Genomic DNA, 6948 nt, shown 5'->3' on the forward strand with positions numbered 1-6948 from the left:
CTAGACTGAAGAACAAAACGACAGCAACTTGTCTGTTCCCCTTCCCCCAATTCCCCAGCACGGTTCCCACCCCCACAATTCCCCAATAAAAATCTTAAATAATAATAAAAAAAAGGGTGATGTTGAGAAAGGCAAGATTGTTGTTCGTAAGTGTGCCCAGTGCCATACTGTGGAAAAGGGGGGCAAAGGCAAGCACAAGCCTGGGCCAAATATCCATGGTCTGTTTGAGTGAAAGACAGGTCAGGCCCCTGAATTTGCTTATATGGATGCCAACAAGAACAAAGGCATCACCTGGAGACAGGAGACACTGATGGAGTGTTTGGAGAATCCCAAGAAGTACATCCCGGAACAAAAATGACCTTCGCCGGCATTACGACGACTGCAGAAAGGGCAGACTTGACAGTGTATCTCAAAAAGGCTCCTAAGGAGTAATAGTTGGCCACTGCCTTATTTTTCACAAAGCAGTAACGTCTCAGGACTTTAATTTTATGTATACTACATTTAAATTGATCTCATACACCAGAATTCAGAGCATGAACGGCTGACAGAACACTTTTTTGTGGGCAGTCCTGATTTCAACAAGATTGGCTTGTGGGTTAAATGACTATGATCAGCTTTTTGAACTTTGATGGTAATTTCGGTTCAGCAAGTACTCTACCATTATCACTGTTTTCCCTTCTAAAGATATGATTGGACGTGGATTAGTCATGTTCAACTTTTCTCAGAGATGGTGAATGCCATCTCAAAACCTGTAGGAGACTGGTTTTATATTTAGATTTATATAACTGGTTATATTAATATGTTTAAATACTGAAGAAATGCCTTCATTGTCTCACTGAACCCCGAGACTCGCTTGTGTTTCAAGCTGTGCTCATCGCAGCCTGTTAAAAGGAGAGGGCTGAAGATAAGGTGGCCATGTCCACTTTATCTTTTTGGTCCTAGCTATGCCAATTTAATTCAAACTCCCTGTATCTAAGTTGTTGCCATTTACTTCATGAAAGGCATTTTAGGGCGGTTTATGTATAGTGTCAAATAGTCAAATAAAGAATACTTAACACTTAAAGAATTGGTCCATTTTGTCACGTGTATTTCACCACACACAAAAAAGGGAGGAGCCTCAAGGAAGACCACAGCCCAAGAGGTCACCGGATGGAAAGGTCTGTCTCTAAACAAGCAGGTTCCTGAGGGACAGGCCCGCGAGGTAGAGCCACCAGGCTGAAGGCTGAAATGAGCCAATCACTCTGGTCCCCCTTTCCTTGGTGAGCCCCTGGAATTCTCTGAGCTGCCATTTGCCTTCCAGCATCCCACTGACCCAAGGTCCCTCCCTGATGAAGAGAAGGCTCCACCAGTCCCTCCACACACAGCCCTCTCAGGCCTCAAGACCCAAAGACAGGTCTGACCAGCACCCACATGAGCCAGCAGAGAGCGCCCAGGCAGTAATCAGGGCCCCATCACCATGTACGAAAACACCCTCTGGAATAATATTTCACCACAAAAAGGAATGAAGTCCTGAGGTGTGTCATAACATGGATGAACTCTGAAAACCTTACTCCTAAGTGAAAGGAGCCAGACACAAAAGGCTACATGTTACATGATTCCATTCACGTGAAATGTCCAAAAGAGGCAAATCCACAGACACGGAAATCAGAGCAGTGGGTGCCAGGGGCTGGGGAAGAGAGGGGGTTACGGCTGAAGGGAGCGGAGTTTCCTTTTGAGATGATGAAAACGTTCTAAAATTAGCAGTCATGGTTGCGTAACTTTGAATATACTAACAAACACTGAATGGTACACTTTAAAAGAGTAATTTTTTTATGTGTGAATTATATCTCAGTAAAGCTGTTTAAAAAACACCACCACCACTCAGGAACACAGCTATAAGTCAGGGACACCACAGAATCACCTGCCCATCAACACCTCAGGCACCAGACAGAATGAGAACTGCGCTCTCCCCTATGTCTCCAAGCAAAAGGCTTTCCGGAGCGCTTAAAAAGACGGTGAGGAGAAAAAGAGACAAAGCCACCACCACCACCCCCAGGTTTGCTGCAGGTCAAGCTATCCCAGCCCCTCAAGAAGTAAGGGTCAGGTGTGACTGGGGACAGCAGATAGCAGTGGTCACTGTGGGCTGGGAGCCGAAAGGCCCTGTGACCCTCACAGCGGCTCGGTCACCCCAAGTGCCCCTGAGGCTCTAAGGTGAACTGTGCACACACACCTCTTCCTCATGTTCCGCAGCTCACGGAGGGGGCTGGCTCCTCACCTGCCCCAGGGTGCCCCTCCAACGCCACAACCGCCCCAGCACTAAAGGGACACCCCACCAGGGCCAAGCCCACCTCTCCAGTGTCCTCCTGACACTGTACACAAGGCAACATCCTCTGGTCTACAAAGTCCTTGGCAATCTGCAGACAGAGCTGGATATGCCAAAGCATCAGTCATTTCCAGAGCTTCCCGTCTTCCTCCTTTGTTTTCTATTAAAATAAGAAAGTCTGTGGTTTTTACTTCCTCTCTTAAGGCCTCACAATCACTAAAAATGAGAACAAAGTTTGTTCTAAGTTTTCCCTCTACCAACTTGGCAAGGGGTTGGGGGGAGTGGCTTTATGAGAAAAATCAAGACGTCTCTCTCTGTCTCCAGCTCCTAGCTTCCAAGGCCCCCAAAAGCCACCAGGCCCAGCAGTCCAGGAAGACTGCAAGAGGACCCCATGCCACCCCACAGGAAGATGAACAAGGCCCCGCACAATGCGCCTTCCCAGGTACCTTTGGCCAATGGAACTTCACACCAGGTGAAGCAAGTGGCTATCATTTGAGGCCACAATGCAGAAAAATACATACCATACTTTGAAGATGTAAGAATTCCACTCAGCCCAGGAGGACACACTATGAGAGGAACAGAGGAGGATGCAGGTCACGGTAGACCCTTGGTCCCCCCGGAGCTCATACTGGGAACTCTCAATGAGCCTAGTGGGTAAAAATGGCCTCCATCTACTGCATGATGCATTTTTCCTTTAAATCTCTTGCTAAGTGGTATTCAATCAACTGACATTAGATGCCAGACTTCACAAGAGCAGACACGGGGCCAGACTCTGTGCACACAAACTCTCACTTCACCTCTCAAGGAGGGGGCGTCCCTTCCAGCAGAGAGAATTAAGTCTCTGTGCGAGGGCACCCTTTGGCTCCTGGATGAGTCCAGATCTTCCACCTTCAAAATCTGTGTCCTTTCCGTGGGCCAGGTCGACATATGTTGCCTCTAAGTGGTTTCTAGAATGTTCACCTTGTTAATATGCATATATGTTATACGGGAAAAAATCTCTTTCTGCTCTACTGGCATACTAGCTGACCCCAGCAGCATTTTTTTTGAAGCAAGAAGACAGGCATTTAAAGTGAAGTGAATCTTCCTGGCTCTGCTGGGCTGACCCAGGAGTCGGCAAACTACAGCTCGCGAGCCACATGCGGTTCTTTGGGTATGTTCCGTCTCAAAAGTTTGCCGACCCCTGGAAAAGCCAATCCTGTCCCTCACAACAATTTAAAAATTATTTGAGAGCCATAAATATATTTTTAAATAATCACCATTATGTGAATAATAGCCTTTAAAAATTTTATAAATGAAACTATGATAGTTTTATTTTCATTTTCAAATTTACTTCAGAGCCACATGTACGTACCCAAAGAGCCGCATGTGGCTCGAGAGCTGCAGTTTGCTGACCCCTGGCGGCTCTTCCATCTCAAAAGTTTGCTGACCCCTGGACTGGCCCATGGTGGCTGGTGTGACAGGTCTGTCCTTCTTCTTCCAGTGTCCCTCTGCTGTCTCCTGACCAGCTGGAGATGGCTCCTTCTTAGAGCTCCCTGGTCACTAACCTTCCTCTCTGGGCCATGCACCTGACACTGTGCAAGAGGCTGGCCACCACTATGTCACATATTTCCAGCCAGGCATTGTCCCTCTGTGCCTCTCAGAGCCTGCTCACAGCACAGCAAGGTCAGCATGCACTGACCCCTTCTCTGCAGCCCTTGACTGATGGATGGAAAAGGTGAGTGGATGGGGCAATGTCCTTCCAACATACCTGTCCTCTTGGGCCCTTCGCCACACAATTTGCTGGAGGACTCTTAGCAAAGTGCCCCAGGAGGATGTATGGAGAGTTAGGAAACCCCTTTCTCTGGGAGATTTGCAAAATAAGAGAGATACACAACATCCCTGGATGGCTGACACCTTCATGGACCTGCCTGAAGATCAGGACCAGGAGAGTCGTACCACAGCATTTAGGTTTACTTGGCGTCTCTCCACCAGGCTGAAAATGACCAGCTGGAAGACCAGTCTTAAGACACTCAGCACCATTCCTGTCTCACACGGCAGGTCCCCAAACAAGTCTGCAGAATGACTGATCAAGGTCCCCTCCACCTCTGGGGGTCGCTCCATGCCCACTCTCATGGGATCAGCCTCACCCCACAGTCTGAGGAGAGAGGCCAGCACTGGCCCCTCAGCGGACCGCGTGACCTGGGGTCGGTTATTTCAGGCCTGTGTGTTTGTCTCACACCCCCTCGAGCTCAATCAACCGATGCCATATAATTACGATAATAATCTTGCTCCAGCCACTTCACAAGAATGTTTCAAGGGCACATGAAACAGCGTCCACCAAAGTCATATTTACTCACAGCAGGGGCGTTGCAGTCTCTTCGCCCCAGACTTGGGCAGGCGCGTCTATGAATGAACACGCCAGTCGCATCCCCGTTGGGCCCCAGCCACCACCCCTGTCCACAGTCATTTTGCAAGGTCACAGAGGTGAGCACTAGAATCCAAGACAGCTAATTAGCAGGCCCCAGTCTGAGGATCCCAGACGCTCTCTAAGGTTTAGCAGGGAAGCCCAAGACTCAGCAAAGAAGGAAAAATAATGGCCAGATAATCTCCAAAGCCAACAAGCTTTCTCGCTGGGGCACCTGCATCATTAGGCCCCTGAAAATCCAATACCACTTATTAGATGGGGTTATGGGGGGTTGGGCCAGAACAAGGAAGGGTCTGAGCAAACAGAAGCCTCAAAGACGGGGTTTCATTCCATCTGTGACCCACAAACATAGCACCCAAGACACAGACAGACCCACATGGGCTTAGATCACCACTCTCACCTCTAACACTGTTACGTGCCTAGAGTGAGGCAAGTCCTGTGGGACACTGAAACAGGACAGACTCTGCCTTGTCTTCAGGATCTCACCACCCTGAAGAAGGAAGCCAGACAGACACAGGATTAACAGGAAATAGCTGCAAACATACAGCTAGAGAAAGATACACAGTTAGGGAAGATGCTAGGACATTACAAAGGGTTTGTTTTGTGTGTTGGTTTTAAGAGGACAAGGCCCTTGGAGATAAGCCTTTCCACAAATTCATGAATAAAGACAAGAGAGAATTTCCAGGAAGACAGTACCTTTCACATTGTAGATGCTTAATAAATACCTCACTGATTGAATGAGGGAGAGGTGGTTGCGTTGGTAAAGGAAAGGTGGGTGTAAGCCAGGATACAAAAAGATATGAAAAAAGTTGTCTTGATAACAATTTTAAAATGTAAAGAAAAAATTAAAGAACTGAAGGAAAGGACCTTAGCAATGATGGGGTCTAGCCCCTAACTTTTCAGATGAGGAGAGAGACATGGCGGCGCATGAAGCGTTAGAAGGCAGCTCTCCTGACACCGGGCTTATTGTCTAGGCCCCACCAGGCTGCCTACCACCACAAAATGCTCTACTCAAATTCTTTTAAAACACGGCCGGTGAGGCCAGCGCAAGCACCATCTCTCTCTGCCGTGGCAGTCCTTTCCTCTATTGCCCAATAAGGGACTCTGAGTGTTGCAGGCTAAATTGTGTTCCCCCTAAATGTGTTGAAATCCTAACCCCCAGCATCTTAGAGTGACTGTATTTGGAGGCAGGGTCTTTACAGAGGTGATTAAGTTAAAATGGGGTTGTTAGGGTGGGCCCTAATTCCATCTGGTGGTTTTATAAGACGAAGAAACTTGGACACACTGAGAGACATCAGGGGTGTACGTGCAGAGAGGGACAACCATGTGAAGACGCAGCAAGAGGACGGCCATCTGCGAGCCGAGGAGAGAGGCTTCAGAGGAAACCAACCCTGCCAGCACCTTGATCTTAGACCTCTCGCCTCCAGAATTGTGAGAAAATACATCTCTGTTGTTAAAGCTGCCCAGTCGGTGTTCTTTTGTGATGGCAGCCCTAGCAAACTAATATACTGGGCCACTTCAAAGATATGAGCGTGAAAGCCAAGGGAATATTGCCATCCCTAAGAGATGTTTTCCTAGAGTGAACATACCTATTAAGGGCCAGCGATGGGAAATTAAGGACAAGGGTGCTGCTCCCAGCAACTTCAAAACCCTATTCGGGTGAAATAAGCCAGACACAGAAGGACAAGTATATATGATCATTCTTACATGAGGGACCTAGGATTAGCAAACTCATAGAGACAGAAAGTAGAGTGGTGGTTGCCAGGGGCTGCGGGCAGGGGAGAAAGCGAGTTATTGCTTAATGGGGACAGAGTTTCTGGTTGGAGTGGTGGAAAAGTTCTGGAGATGGATGGTGGTGATAACTGCACAACGATGTGAATGTGGTTAATGCCACTGAATTACACACTGTAAAAAGCTTAAAATGGATATAGTCAATATTATTGTGATAACTATGTATGGTGTCAGATGGGTACTAGGCTTGTCAGGGTGATGACGACTTCGTAAGTTATATAAATGTCTAATCACTACGTTGTACCTCTGAAACTAATACAATACTGCATGTCGACTGTAATTGAAAAAATTTTTAGAGTATTAAAAAAACAGAAAAAAGCAAAATATAGCCTAAAATGGTACATTTTATAATGTATATTTTCCCACAGTAAAAAAAAAAAAAACCAACCTATCCTATGTTACATAACTAACATAGTTTAATTAAAATTACTACTTCTTTTTTTTTTTTTTT

The 6948-nt window shown here is 46.9% G+C and overlaps 1 protein-coding gene and 1 pseudogene across 1 annotated transcript in view; one reads left to right on the top strand and one right to left on the bottom strand.

Annotated features, from left to right (window-relative positions):
• The window catches only part of LOC109394870 (cytochrome c pseudogene), a 66100-nt pseudogene extending 65668 nt beyond the window's left edge, over nt 1-432 (top strand).
• The window catches only part of BCR (BCR activator of RhoGEF and GTPase), a 141506-nt gene that overhangs the window by 126543 nt on the left and 8015 nt on the right, over nt 1-6948 (bottom strand). The window lies entirely within an intron of this gene.

This window comes from Hipposideros armiger, unplaced genomic scaffold, assembly GCF_001890085.2.
Source record: "Hipposideros armiger isolate ML-2016 unplaced genomic scaffold, ASM189008v1 scaffold_443, whole genome shotgun sequence".
Taxonomy (NCBI): domain Eukaryota; kingdom Metazoa; phylum Chordata; class Mammalia; order Chiroptera; family Hipposideridae; genus Hipposideros; species Hipposideros armiger.